The sequence below is a fragment of the Papio anubis genome, chromosome 17 (assembly GCF_008728515.1).
Source record: "Papio anubis isolate 15944 chromosome 17, Panubis1.0, whole genome shotgun sequence".
NCBI classification, from domain to species: Eukaryota; Metazoa; Chordata; class Mammalia; order Primates; family Cercopithecidae; genus Papio; species Papio anubis.
This window is the reverse complement of record NC_044992.1, coordinates 31,493,714-31,509,386: the sequence shown is the minus strand read 5'-3', so window position 1 is coordinate 31,509,386 and position 15,673 is coordinate 31,493,714. Positions and strand designations below refer to the sequence as shown.

General features: G+C 39.9%; 1 protein-coding gene and 1 long non-coding RNA gene across 10 annotated transcripts in view; both read right to left on the bottom strand.

The window, feature by feature from the left end:
- BCAS3 (BCAS3 microtubule associated cell migration factor) overlaps positions 1 to 15,673 on the bottom strand; it is a 704,563-nt gene that overhangs the window by 196,970 nt on the left and 491,920 nt on the right. The gene's annotated exons all lie outside the window — the stretch shown is intronic.
- Positions 9,991 to 11,858, bottom strand: LOC103878803. Its single transcript, XR_639152.4, has 2 exons — positions 11,040 to 11,858; positions 9,991 to 10,500 (listed from the first exon to the last, which is right to left on the bottom strand). It is a non-coding gene; the product is annotated as an uncharacterized LOC103878803 (long non-coding RNA).

Here is a 15,673-nt window from a genome sequence, read left to right as displayed (position 1 = left end):
CCCCAAAAGTTTTAGTATAAAATGGTTGTAGTTATTATAGAGGAAAATACTTAAATTAATGAATTATTTGAAAATCAACATATCGCCCCGGGCGCGGTGGCTCAAGCCTGTAATCCCAGCACTTTGGGAGGCCGAGGCGGGCAGATCATGAGGTCAGGAGATTGAGACCATCCTGGCTAACACGGTAAAACCCTGTCTCTACTAAAAATGCAAAAAATTAGCTGGGCGTGGTGGTGGGCGCCTGTAGTCCCAGCTACTCAGGAGGCTGAGGCAGGAGAATCGCTTGAACCCAGCAGGTGGAGCTTGCAGTGAGCCAAGATCGCGCCACTGCACTTCAGCCCTGGGTGACAGAGTGAGACTCCATCTCGGGGGGAAAAAAAAAAAAATCAACATATCCTGCACTTTATCTTAATCGCATATCAGCAAACATCCACTAAGTACTCATAGGTGCCAGACTCAGTGGATATAAACATGAAGATGATCTAGATTTCTTGGCCCCAACAAGCTTAAAATCTAATATTCATTACTATATAGATAGATGGGATGGACTTTCAGAGCCAACACCTAACACACTCATCTTATTACTTATCTATGGAAATGACCAAAACCACATCTAGAAGTCATGAGAATTTCTAATAAAGTGTTGATGCTTGAGCAACATTTGTTTTGATACTATAGGGCCACAGAACAAAGTGAGTTTACTTTACACAATTACACAGTAAATCTGTGTGTTTGGGGATCAGCAGATAGCTTTGATAATTCAGGTCTCCTGGGGGTCTTCATCCAGTCTGACTTGGCACTGTTCTTTCTCAGTATGGGGTCCTCTGCGTGTATAGAGTTGGAAGATGTATACCTGATTGAGGGGTCCACAGCATCCTCCCTCTGCACATTCTAACTTTCTGATCTCTACTACTCATTAGAGGAGGTATCTGAGATGATCACTACAGTTCCTTCTAATTTTGACATTTCATGAGTAAGGTGAAATGTTTGTTTCAGGCAGATTGTTACACAAAGGAAAATGCATTACCTAACTTCTATGTCAAAGCAGAAGATTCTCTAAGAAAATGCCTCAATGTTGGCAAAAGAGCCTAATTTATATATCTTTATGGATTCTGATATCATGAGCTCATCCTACACCTATAAATATATTCATTATGTAAGCTTTTTCCTTAAGCAAATATAAGACTGGAGAGGAGGAAAGTGCTGCTTGCCATTCAATTTGGCTTCAGCAGAACTCTCCATTATTAGGAAGAAGCGGCCCATTTCTAGATAATGAGAACAAATTTTTTCTTCATCACTGTGGTGTCTTTTATGTCACTCTTGGAAGAGTTTGAAAGTCATATACTCTCCACCTTTGCCTCTTGAAGCGTCAACAGGTTACAAAAATAATACTTTGCCTCATGGTACGCAACCTTAAGATGAACCCAGGAAAATGGTACTCGTTATTCTGTTGGATATATTAGATGTGCAATAACGATGTATTATAAAGTAAATCAAATTACAAAAATGAATCCTATCCCTTGGATAAAATTCTGGGAGTGAGCCAACACCACAATTATTATCTTCTCTAGCATTGAATGTTCTACATAAGTGTTTGGGAGATGTAAACAGGACATAAATCTGAGACTGGTTCTTCAGTCTGTCTACAAATAACCATGACATTATATATAAACTATACTTTAGAGTATATATGCTTTCTGTTTCAGCGGTTAAAAAGTGTATTAGACACTATGATAAACAGAAAAAATGGAGCGTGAATGCCGATAAATGCAAGCCTTCCGTCTCGGAAAGTCTTCACTTATTTGATTAAGTTAGGTGAAAAACAGAGCAGTCATGCTTGTAGCCTTTCTTCCTTTTCCCTTTCCTCTCCTCTTTTCATTTCTAATTCGAATCGGAAGTCTATGTGGAGCAGTCTGGCTAGCCCCAGTCTAACCTCCCCATCTGGAAGGGGACTAACCAGCCTTGGGGCTACTTCCAACCCTTCCCAGCTGTTGGGTTGGGGTTTTTTGTTTTTGTGGGCTTGAGAAAGCATATTTATATAAATGATTGCCATATCCTTTGCCAGCTGTTGACCCTGTTCTTGTCCCGGCTGGGGCATGGTTTTCATTTTTAGCGGCCACAGACTGGAAATGACCCTGATAGAGTTAGCACGCTATGCAAACAGCTTTACGCGCTATTGCTGTGACAGTTGAGACAATGGATGCACAGTGTAATCCAAGGGACCGGTGTTTCCCTTTGGGCAAATGTCACAGAATCCAGAGCTGGAAGTATCAGTTGAAAAAATAAATTCTGAGATTCACTGTGTTATGGAGTAACTTCTCTCCAGTAGTTCAGACTACACTGATTTCAGATAGGGTCAGAGCAAGAATTCAGAGCAGCAACAAATGAGACTTGAATAAACCTCAGAAGCTGTCCAGATAGATCTGCAAAGGTGACTGTGGTCTCCAAAGTTAGATGAGAGGTAAAAATAAGATATATTTTCAGTTTTAAAACTACATATATGTGCTTCTGACATCGATGTCCATAAATAAAAATTCTAGATCCTTATACTTTAACAGCACAAAAAGATAAAAATCAGTTTGGATTTTTCATCTTTACTACAGTCTACAAACAATCATTCCCAAAGACAGCCAATCAGATCATTCTTTTTTTTTTTTTTTGAGATGGAGTCTCACTCTGTCACCCAGGCTGGAGTGCAGTGGTATGATCTCGGCTCACTGCAAGCTCCCCCTCCCGGGTCCATGCCATTCTCCTGCCTCAGCCTCCCGAGTAGGTGGGACTACAGGCACCCGCCATCACGCCCGGCTAATTTTTTGTATTTTTACTAGAGACGGGGTTTGTTTCACCGTGTTAGCCAGTATGGTCTCGTGTTAGCCAGTATGGTCTCGATCTCCTGACCTCGTGATCTGCCCGCCTTGGCCTCCCAAAGTGCTGGGATTACAGGTGTGAGCCACCGTGCCCAGCCTCAGATCATTCTTTATGATCATTACCAACCAGAATAAATCTATGCTTAATCTGTGCATAACTGTAGTCACAATTAATTGGAAAGTTTATAAATAAGTCTCAGCTACTTGGGATGCTGAGGTGAGAGGATAGCTTTTAGTCTAGGAGTCTGAGTCCAGCCTGAGAAACAGAGAGAAATTCCATCTTTAAAAAAAAGGAGGGTGGCCAGATGCAGTGGCTCACACCTGTAATCCCAGCACTTTGGGAAGCCAAGGTGGGCAGATCACTTGAGCCCAGGAGTTTGAGACAAGCCTGGGCAACATGGCAAAAACCCTGTCTCCACACAAAAAAAAAGATAAAGAAAAGTTTAGCCGGGCATGGTGGCTCATGCCTATAGTCCCAGCTACTTGGGAGGCTGAGGTAGGAGGATCACCTGAGCCCAGGAGGTTGAGGCTGCAGTGAGCCATGACTGCACCACTGCACACCAGCCTAGGCAACAGAATAAGACCTTGTCTGGAAAAAAAAAAAAAAAAAAAAAAGGGAAATGGGGAGAGTATGGCTGGTGGAGAGATGCACAGTGTTTGGAGGAAAGAGTATAAATATCCCATTAAGGATGATTTATCCTGGACAACCAATATTTCATCTGCAGTTAAATGAGGGGAAGAGAATGAACAGCAAATTTTTACAACTTTCACGTACTGTATCAAGTCCTTCTGGGCATAAGCACAATTGGTATATGTAAAGAATAAAAAATGTAATTAAAAATAAATTGTTAACGCTTAAAGTGACACATCTACCTGAACATTTGTAATAAGTGATCATTTACAGGACACTTCAGTCATTGCAACAGATTATTAGAGTCTTAACTGTGAAAGCTCCATGGAAGCTTGTCAGAAAGAAGGCAGTATTAGCCTCTCCTTCATTCCCTTCAAGCCTGCAGGCTGGCTGGCTATGGCAGATGGAGACTGCCATACATAACTGTAATTAAAACGTGAACCACATCTTAGGGGTCAGAATAGAAGAACTGACAAACAGGGGAGCTGGAGATGGAAAGTGAAGATACTTCCTAATATAGGCATTTTCAGTCTTTGAAAAACAATTCCAAAAGGAAATTTAGCCTATGAATCTAAGAGTCACATAGTTAGTATATCTTTTTTTTTTTTTTTTTTTTTTTTTTTTGGAGACGAGACTCTTGCTCTTGTTGCCCAGGCCAGAGTGCAATGGTATGATCTCAGCTCACTGCAACCTCTACCTCTTGGGTTCAAGTGATTCTCCTGTCTCGGCCTTCTGAGTAGCTGGGATTACAGGTGCCCACCACCATGCCCGGCTAATTTTTGTATGTTTTAGTAGAGATAGGGTTTCACCACATTAGCCAGGCTGATCTCAAACTCCTGACCTCAGGTAATCCACCTGCCTCAGCCTCCCAAAGTGCTAGGATTACAGGCGTGAGCCACCGTGCCTGGCTTAGTAAGTATATCTTTATAACTCCTCACAAGCTTGAGGGCTAGAATTGCTTTAAAGGCAGCTCAGAATTTCAGTCAGCTTTCACTTGCTGGTGGAATTAACCGATGTGATCTGGAAGCCTCTCTGAACTCGGGTTAACCAATGACAAAGTCTGTGACATTACAAGGCAATATTTTCTCTCTGTCTCGCATTTGTAATAGTGAGGAAAGAATGAAGCCACTTGTTGTTTACAGCAGAATCTGACTTAAAATTTGACACCACTAATACAAGCTAATAGCACAATCTGCAGCCTCCCCTCTGCTCCCCTCTGCTCCCCTCCGCTCCCCTCCCCTCCCCTCCCTCCCCTCTCCTTTCCTTTTCTTTTCTTTTTTTGAGACAGGGTCTTGCTCTGTCACCCAGGCTGGAGCTCAGTGGCACGATCTTGGCTCACCGCAACCTCTGCCTCCTGGGTTCAAGTGATTCCCCTGCCTCAGCCTCCCAAATAGTTGGGATTACAGGTGACCACCACGAGGCCTGGCAAATTTTTGTGTTTTTAGTATAGATGGGGTTTCACGATGTTGGCCAGGTTGGTCTCCAACTCCTGACCTCAAGCAATCTGCCCACCTCAGCCTCCCAAAGTGTTGGAATTACAGGTGTAAGCCACCACACCTGACCTGTACTTTTCTTATAAGCAGAATATGACTAGGTTTTCAAAAATTCAATTTTTTTTTTTTTTTTTTTAAGACAGAGTTCGCTCTTGTTGCCCAGGCTGGAGTGCAATGGCGCAATCTCGGCTCACAGCAACCTCCGCCTCCTGGGTTCAAGCCATTCTCCTGCCTCAGTCTCCTGAGTAGCTGAGATTACAGGCATGCGCCACCACGCCTGGCTAATTTTGTATTTTTAGTAGAGACAGGGTTTCTCCATGTTGGTTAGGCTGGTCTTGAACTCTGGATCTCAGGTGATCCTCCCGCCTCGGTCTTCCAAAGTGCTGGGATTACAGGCATAAGACACCATGCCCAGCCAAAAATTCAATCTTATATCCCCTGTCACTGAAGTTTGGTTATTGACATATTGGGGCTTATTTCTACTATCCTATTTTGTATGATCTGTTCTCTCTTGCCTTGTATTGCACTGATAGTTTTCTATAGTAATTTTTTCTCTATATGTTTGGAAGCTATACATTGTATTTCTATTATGGTTTGTCCTTAAATTTTTATTTATTTATTTATTGTTTTTGAAACAGAGTCTCCCTCTGTTGCCCAGGCTGGAATGCAGTGCCATGATCTCGGCTCACTGCAACCTCTACCTTCTGGGTTCAAGTGATTCTCCCACTTCAGCCTCCTGACTAGCTGGGATTACAGGCATGTGCCACCACACCTGGCTAATTTTTGCATTTTTAGTAGAGAAGGGGTTTTGCCATGCTGACCAGGGTGGTCTTGAACTCCTGAGCTCAGGTGATCCACCTGCCTCAATCTCCCAAAGTTCTGGGATTATAGGTGTGAGTCACTGTGCCTGGCAGCGTCCTTAAATTTTTATACCATACTTTTTCTAGGTTACTCGGGATCTCAATATTTGTCTTGAATATGCTTTAATTGCCAGTGAACAACTCCATATCATCCTTGTCATTCCTGTCTGAGTTTTTCATTCCATGTAAGTAAATTATAATATGAAAGGTATTGCTATTCTATTATTATTATAAAATTCAAAGTTAACTACCATCGTAATTATGAATCTTGCATATCACTCCTACCTCTACATTTATATTTTGTTGGTGAAGCACATTTTTAAAGGATTTTCTTTTTCAATAAAAGCATGACAGTGGTAAATTCCTGCCCCTGTGTAAAAGTATTGAATTTTAGCTGGGTATAGAATTGTAAGATAAAAATAATATCTTTTTTATCAGCTCAGCACTCTGGTATAGTACTCCATTGCCTTCTGCCATCTGCTGTTGCCAAATTAGAAGTCTGTCACCAACCTAATTTTCACATTTATGTAGAAAACATGTCTTTTCTCTCAGCTAGCCTTTTAAAAATCAATGGTCTTCAATTATACAATAAAGTACTTAAATACAAATTTATTTTTATTTACTCTGCTCCACACTCAAGTTATACTTTCAATCTGAGGACTACAATTCTGGAAAATTCTTAGTAGTTATGTGAACGTCGCTTCTCCCTATCATATTGTTTTGGAACTCTTATTATATAAAGATGGTTCTAAACTCTATGTTCCTTTCTTTTTTTTTTTGTGACAGAGCCTTGCCCTGTTGCTCAGGCTGGAATGCAGGGGTGCAATCTTGGCTCACTACAACTTCTGCCACCTGGGTTCAAGTGATTCTCATGCCTCAGGCTCCTGAGTAGCTGGGATTACAGGCACCCGCCACCACGCCCGGCTAATTTTTGTATGTTTTAGTAGAGACAGGGTTTTACCATGTTGGCCAGGCTGGTGTTGAACTTCTGACCTCAGGTGATCCCCCTGCCTCAGCCTCCCAAAGTGCTGGGATTACAGGTGTGAGTGTCCATGCTCAGACTCTAAACTGTATGTTTCTCAACTAACTAATCTTTCACATTTTTCTACCTCTGTGCTTCTTTCTGAGTGAACTATTGTTCAAATACACAGTCTAAAATTGTTACTGAGTTACATTTCAATGTCTATTACTTTACTGCTGATATTTTGAAGTAATTCTTTTTCTTTTTTTTTTTTTTTTTTTGAGATGGAGTCTCACTCTGTCACCCAGGCTGGAGTGCAGTGGCGCAATCTCGGCTCACTGCAAGCCCTGCCTCCCAGGGTTCACGCCATTCTCCTGCCTCAGCCTCCCGAGTAGCTGGGACTACAGGCACCTGCCACCACACCTGGCTAATTTTTTGTATTTTTAGTAGGCGGGGTTTCACCGTGTTAGCCAGGACAGTCTAGATCTCCTGACCTCATGATCTGCCCAACTTGGCCTCCCAAAGTGTGGGGATTACAGGCGTGAGCCACCACGCCCAGCCTGAAGTGATTATTTTTCATATCCACTTGTTCTTACCTTGCTTCATTTCTGCAAGCTTTTGCTATACAATTTCTTGTTTTGTAAAGTTATTACTTTGTCCTTTTCAGGATCTTAAATTTTTTAATTGTTTTATTCTTTTCCTATCACCTGAGTGAATTCATCTCCTACTTGCTCACTTTATAATTTGTCTTTACTCATATTAAAAGTATTACTTCACTTTATGGATTTTGTTTTGGAAACAGGGTCTCACTCTGACAAGCAGGCTGGAGTGCAGTGGTGCAATCAGAGCTCACTGTAGTCTCAACCTCCCGGGCTCAAGCAGTCCTCCCACATCAGCCTCCTGAGTAGATGGGTAATTGTTTTAAATTATTTTTTTATAGAGACTGAGTCTCCCTATGTTCCCCAGGCTGATTTATTATTATTATTATTATTTTGACAGTATCTTGCTCTGTCACCCAGGCTGGAGTACAGTGGTGATGCAGAGCTCACTGTAACCTCACACTCCTGGGCTCAAGCGATCATCCTGCCTCAGTCTTTTGAGTAGCTGGGACCACAGGAATGTGCCACCACACCCAGCTACTTAAAATTTTTTTTTGTAGGCCAGACGCGGTGGCTCACGTCTGTAACCCAAGCACTTTGGGAGGCTGAGGTGGGTGGAACACTTGAGGTCAGGAGTTCGACATCAGCCTGACCAAGATAGTGAAACCCTGTCTCTACTAAAAATACAAAATTAGCCAGGTGTGGTGGTGCATGCCTATAATCCCAGCTACTTGAGAGGCTGAGCTGAGATCACGCCATTGCATTCCAGCCTGGGCAACAAGAGCAAAATTCCATCTCAAAAAATAAAAATAAATAAATAAATTTTTTTGTAGAGATGAGGTCTCACTATGTAGCCCAGGTTAGTCTTTTTTTTTTTTTTTTTTTTTTTTTTTTTTTGAGACGAAGTCTCACCCATAGCCCGGGCTGGAGTGCACTGTTGTGATCTCAGCTCACCGCAACCTCTGCCTCCTGGGTTCAAGCGATTCTCCTGCCTCAGCCTCCAGAGTAGCTGGGATTACAGGTGCGCACAACTGCACCCAACTAATTTTTGTATTTTTACTAGAGATGGGGTTTCACCATGTTGGCCAGGCTGGTAATCCACTTGCCTCGGCCTCCCAAAGTGCTAGGATTACAGGGGTGAGCCACCGCACCCGGCTAGGCTAGTCATTTCTATTCATGCTATAATTTGTGGTAATGTGGCTTTCCTCTTTTTCTGCTGTATTCAAACTGCTCTTGCCTCTGATAATTTGCTTATTGTTATAAAACAATAAATACTTCTGTCCTCATCATCGGGAACCACTGTACTGTTCTATAAGGAATGACACTGCTGATTGAAGCTCACTCCCCTATGACTCCTGTTGGCACTGCACTTTTTAGGTTCTCTTCTTGCTTCTTTGACAGTTCGTTCTGTACAAATCATCCTATACAAGTCTGTAATATTTTGCTGATTTTCAGGGCGTGTCCTTAGGCCAACGATTTTTCTCACTCTGCGTATTTTCCCTTTCACATTGCTATATGTTGATAACTCCCACATTTTTACTAACGGCCAGCTGACGTGCCTTTTGTCATCTAATAGGCGCATCAAGGTCAAATTCCTAAAAGGATTGAGTTCCTCTTTAAACTGCTTCTCTTATATTCTCTCTTCCATTTAATTAGCATAGACAGAAATCTGGGATTTATATTAAACTCTTCCCCCTTCTCCTCATGACTGATATCCAGTCACCATGCCTGACAATTTTTACTTGTAGCTATTTTTCAACTTTCTATTCCTCTCCATTCTTCTCCTTTCAATTCCATTTACCCTTGCCCTAGGTGTCGGGCCAACAGTTTAAGTGGTCTCCCTGACATCATTTTAAACCTTTCTTCAAATCTGCTCTCTCTACAGCTCCCAAACTACATTTAAAATGCAAGCCTGACTCTGTCACTCCTCTTCTGCCTAAGACCATTCTCCATTCTTATAGGATGAAGTCCAAGTTCCTTAACTAAAACACACACTGCTCTGGATTAATATCTTATGACTGCCTGCAAGGCCTTTATATGATGGGAAGGTCAACCTCCTTATGAGCCCTCTGAATACACTATGCTATCTCTTGCCGCTGTACCTTCACTTATGCTTATCTTCTCTACCTGGATTGCTATTACACTTCTCCCGGGTATACTTCTACAGAAAGCTTTCCTTAAATATTCTCCACCTTCCTCAACTCCAAGCACATAAAGGAGCGTAGCAATAAAAACCATACCCTTTGAAGTGTGCTGTTCTCTCTCTTTTTTTTTTTTTTTAGGCAGGGTCTTGTTTTGTCACCCAGGCTGGAGTGTAGTGGCATGATAGCAGCTCACTGCAGCCTCAACCTCCTGGCCTCAAGCAATTCTCCTGCATTAACCTCCCAAGTAGCTGGGACTATAGGCATGCACCATCAAGCCCGGCTGATTTTTTGATGTTTTGTAGAGATGAGGTCTCACTATGTTGCCCGGACTAGTCTCAACCTCCCAGGCTCCTCCTACCTCTGCCTCCCAACATGCTGGGATTATAGGCATGAGCCACCATGCCCGGCAAGTATGCCATTCTTTACTGAATAATATGATTTGAAATCCAGTTGATTTTTAATCTGTATCTTATCATAGGTTTAACATATTTAAAATTTGTATGTATACACTTTACTTTCTTCTCCTTCTTTATACCCATTAAGCTCGACACAGCACTCTGAGCAGCTGCATGCAGGACCTCTCCTTGCTTGTTGTACTTGCATCCACAGTGGACTCTATATGCTTAGCACAAGCTAAGACCTACTACTAAGGTTTAGAGAAAAAAAAAGAGAATCACCAATAACAATAAAGTTGTTTAAAGGTAAGCAAAATCTCCTTCTAGTAATCAAATGAGCCAAGATTTAAGATAAACGACTTTGATATAAAACACCTAAAATCCACTTGGCTCCCAGACTTGTGGTCCGTACCAGAATATAAAATAGGAATCGAGTGGGAGCTCTCTTATTGAAAAATTCCATGGAGAACACATTTCTTATTATACAAGCACTCTCTTCATATTTCAAAGATGACTGATGAAACTACAGCATAATAGGTAATACTTTTGGCTGAAAAGAAAAGAGAAATAAGAGGTTTCAGGTATCAGGGTACCAACTCAATAGATCCTTAAAGTTAAACAACAACAAAACTTGCTAGTTTAAGAGTTGGAGACTGTTCAATAGCAAGAATAGCAAGGAGAGATTGTTTTAGGGGTGAGGACATCCCTGAAATCCTACAATTCTGCCATGTATTTGTTTTTCCCTCAAAAGTTCAAGAGCAGAGAAAATATTAGCTGCATTTGTACATTGGAAGATGAATGTTAAAGACAGGAAAATTTTTAAATTTTAGAAAAAGTTAACATTGTTTTGAGGACTAGGATGGGGGCTAGAAAGAAATCTGGATAGACAAAAAATACCTTAATGATAAATTTAAGCAAATAAAATGCAGGTCGGAAAGGAGAAATTCTTCTAAAATTGGGCAAGATTAATTTGGCATGTTATACAAATGGAGGAAATCTGTTAAAAAGAAAGAAAGAAAAAAAAATCTTAGCTGCTAATCTTAGGTTAATAGCAAATGACCCCATCCACTCTTAACCTCAAAGACTGACCTCTTGACTCACAGCCAGTGGCCCTGTTCAGACACATGTTGCCATCAGAGAAAATAAAAAGAGAACATAACGTGGTGAAATTGTTACTGCTAATGACGAGTGACATAAACTTTATACTGCCAATGAGCAAAGTCATCAATAAATAACCCTATACACAGTTGCCAACGTTTTTCTGGAATGTAGCTTTCTGTTCTGTGTTGTTAAATTCTATTTATTTATTACGAAGGTAAGGGGGTAAAACTGTCATTCTCAGCTCTAGATGTTTTAGAAGGAAAAAATTTTAAGTATAGACTATAAGGGAAAAGCAACATGGGTAACTGTGTTAGTCATCAGTGCTACTCAATAATTCATATCCATGCTCTCTTTTACTGGCTTTGTCCATGACTAAAAGACGAATGATAAGAAAGGAGTTTCACAGACATACCAGAAATCTAGTCGAGAACACATATCAGCAACGTAAAGTCCAAAGATAGGAAACTCTAAAAGCCTCATGCTGAGAGTATTTTGAGTGAGTTCTTAAAATCTCTTAGTGAAGGGTCTATCTTGATGTCCTCGATAACACTTACAGTCTCGGTTTATGTTGGTTTGTATTGGCAAGTTGACTCAATAAAAATAACATGTAGAAACCAATGGCACTTTAATACTCTTGAAATTTTGAATAAATAAGGGTTACTTCATTTTTTCCCCTACCCAAATGTATACTGCATAAAACATTTCAGCATAAAACACTGTTGGCCAGGCGCGGTGGCTCACGCCTGTAATCCCAGCACTTTGGGAGGCCGAGGCGGGCGGATCACGAGGTCAGGGATCGAGACCATCCTGGCTAACACGGTGAAACCCCGTCTCTACTAAAAATACAAAAAAATTAGCCGGGCGTGGTAGCGGCACCTGTAGTCCCAGCTACTCGGGAGGCTGAGGCAGGAGAATGGCGTGAACTCGGGAGGCGGAGCTTGCAGTGAGCCGAGATCGCGCCACTGCACTCCAGCCTGGGCGACAGAGCGAGACTCCGTCTCAAAACAAAAAAAAAAGAAACTGTTAATATTGGTGGCCTCTAAACAGAGAAACTGGGTGGCTAGGGGCAGGGAAGGGGGAAAGGATTTTTCATTATGTATCCTTTTATGTTTCGAATTTTGAACCGATTGAAAATTTAAAATAATATTAAGACAAAAATTGAAATGAACAATTAAAATAAGTTATGAGCATATTTATGACCAAATTTAGAAAGCAGGAAAAAACATATTCAAGTATGAAAAAGTAAGAAAGACAAGCTGGAAGCAGGCTCTCTGAGTTACGCAGCATAAATTTACATGTGTATACTACTGAAAACAGAGCTAAGGATATAAGGATAGATAACTAATAAAATCAACACACAGGTTAAAAATGTTTTCATTAAGCAGTATACATTTACATAAATACTAGTGAAAACAGAGCTAAGATATAGGGATGGATAACTAACTGTAATAAAGACAACCTTAACATACGGGTGAAAATTGTTTTTTTTTTTTTTTTTTTTTTGAGTCGGAGTCTCGCTCTGCCGCCCAGGCTGGAGTGCAGTGGCCGGATCTCAGCTCACTGCAAGCTCCACCTCCCGGGTTCACGCCATTCTCCTGCCTCAGCCTCCCGAGTAGCTGGGACTACAGGCGCCCGCCATCTCGCCCGGCTAGTTTTTTGTATTTTTTAGTAGAGACGGGGTTTCACCGTGTTCGCCAGGATGGTCTTGATCTCCTGACCTCGTGATCCACCCGTCTCGGCCTCCCAAAGTGCTGGGATTACAGGCTTGAGCCACCGCGCCCGGCCGAAAATTGTTTTATAGAATGTGTATGAATATATAAATAAGCTATCATATGTTAAATAGCAATTTAAGGCACTAGAAAGAGAAGACGCACTACATTTTTCAAAGCAATTGGCTACTAGGCGAAAAAATAAAAATTATATTTCACCCTCCATTCTAATGTTACATCTCTCCCAAGGAACTATTTAGTAAATGTACAGATGAAACTAAATTGTATGTATACAAGTGTGAATTGTGTATTTTCTTATATTTTGTATTTTCTTAGTTGGTATTTCCAACTTGAAGAGGAAAAATGAAGACTTTCTTAGCACAAAGTTATAATTTTTAGCCAAACATGAGGATATAAAATAATCCACAATTCTCAGAGATAACATTAAATTATGTTTAACTGTATAAGGCAACCGATTTCTCACTCAAATTTTTTAATAAATGTTTTCTGCATTAAAGTTGTTCAACAGTAAAAGATGCTTTGACATGCTTTTAATTGATTCGTTTTACACTCAGAGAGAGGATAACAGTGATTTGTGAAAGGATTTTTTTTTTCTGTCTTGCACACATCTCTCATTTGTCCATCTTAATTCAATTAAAGGAAATAAGGACAGTTTGACCCATGAATGAACCATATTTTAACCGAGGACCCTTCTATTTAAACTGGAGTGTATCAACCACTGTAATTGTCAGTTGGTTACTTCCGATCTCTAACTTTTGTTTTGAGAGGTCACAGCATGGTCATGGAAGACAATATAGTAGAATATGGGTAAGCATTTAAACCATTAGACTAGTAGCCACTTGAAGAAAGAAAAATTTTAATTATTACTACTGTATATGGAGACAGCCCAACACACCAGGAGCTTTGGCTGAAGTAGAGGCTTATACATTCAAATACATTTTTTCTTTTATGTTGGAAAAATAGGTACTAATTTTATTATTTATTTTGAGTGAGTTCTTAAAATCTCTTAGTGAAGGATCTATCTTGAATGTCCCTGATAACAAAGTCTTGGTTTGTGTTGGCAAAGTTGATTCTGGCAAGTCAACCAAACAGGTTTTGGTAAAGAGTTTCTGTCACTGTTGTTTTAACCAGCTTTGTAAGGGCTTTAATTTACCCTCAATTAAACTCACCCATTTTAAGTGTTGAGATTGATAAAGGTTTTTTTTTTTTTTTTTTTTTTTTTTTTAACGCATATAGAATGTAATCAGCACCATAATCAAGATATAGAATATTTCCATCACTCCAAAAAAGTCCCCTTATCCCTCTTCAGAGTCCATCCCTTTCCCCCATCTCCTGGCCCCTGGCAATCACTGATCAGCATTCTACCTCTATAGTTCTGCTTTTTCTAGAACTTCATATAAATAGAATCACAGATGATATATTCTTTTATGTCTGTCTTTTTTCACTTAGCACAATGCTTTGAAATTCATCTATGTTGCTGTGTACTTCCTTCTTTTTATTGCTAAGTAGGGAGGTAACATGATTTGTTTGTCCCTTTGCCAGTTGATGAACATTTGGTTTGCTTTTAGTTTTTGGCTATTGCGAATGAAGCTGCAATGAACATTTACATACAATCTTTTTTTTATAAACACTGATTTTCATTCTCCTGAGTAAATTCCTATTCATAGAATGGTTAGATGAGATGGCAAGTGTATATCTAACTTTATAAGAAACCACCAAACTATTTTAAAAAGTGGACATACCATTTTGCATTCCCCAAAACAATGTACAGTGTAAGAGTTCTGCAGTTTCTTTACATCCTTACCAGCTCTTGGTATTGTCAGTCTTTTAATTTCAGCCATTCTAGTTGTACACAGTATCATTTCCCCAATGACTAATGACAGAGCAACTCTTCATGTACCTTTTTTTTTTAATCATTTAAAAATCTTCTGTGGTGTTTGTCCAAATGCCCACTTTTTGAGTTTTTTTCTCATTATTGAGTTATAAGAGTTCTTTACATATTTTGCACACAATTACTTTATCAATGACAATCTATTCTCATTACTCAAGGTACTTAGGAAGTCACTATAAACACTGAATTAGTGAATACTGAAATTTCTATGGGAAAAACAGGGTTAGGTTCCTGCAAAACCTTGGTCACAACATTTTCATCAACTAAAATGTCATTTATTACACATGACATCGGTTCACTTGTCAATGTTTCCTCAATTGAAAACAAGCCAGTCTCAACAGTGTTGAAAACCGGCTTTTCCACATAACCCTTTTCCTATGTAACACTTAAGCTGGTACTTTAAAAATTCTTCTGCATTTGCAGACCATACCTTGCCTGAAAGTTTAATATTCTTCACACCATATTGCCTTTTGAAACGTTCAAACCAGCCAGCACTAGCTGAGAAGGGCATAACATCTTCCTAACTCTGGGTAATGTAAATTTCTTTGGCTTTCAGCCTATCAACAGTTCATTTTCTCATAAATCCACAAATTTAGCCACCTTTCTATCTTTTCCATAGTTTCAATCAAGCACTATAGGTACTATCCCAGCATTTTCCCAAGAAGCTTTATACAGGTTGGTGAACTCCTTCTTTCTTTTTCTGGACATACCATATTGTAGATTCACTAACATTAAACTCACAGCAAACTGCACTATAACATTTACCTAAATAAAGCTTAGGAACAACAGATATATAGCACTTTAGCACCATGCTTAGGGGACATTTTGAACATCTTAAACTTCATGTAGAAAAATATAACAAACATATGTTTATGAGTCCTTTGTACAATACTTAGCTTGAGGCATCATATGAATTAAAACGTATATTAACTAAAAATATATTACATTGAATATAATTAGATAAAAACATATTTTGAACTACAGAGATAAGGGAAAATTTC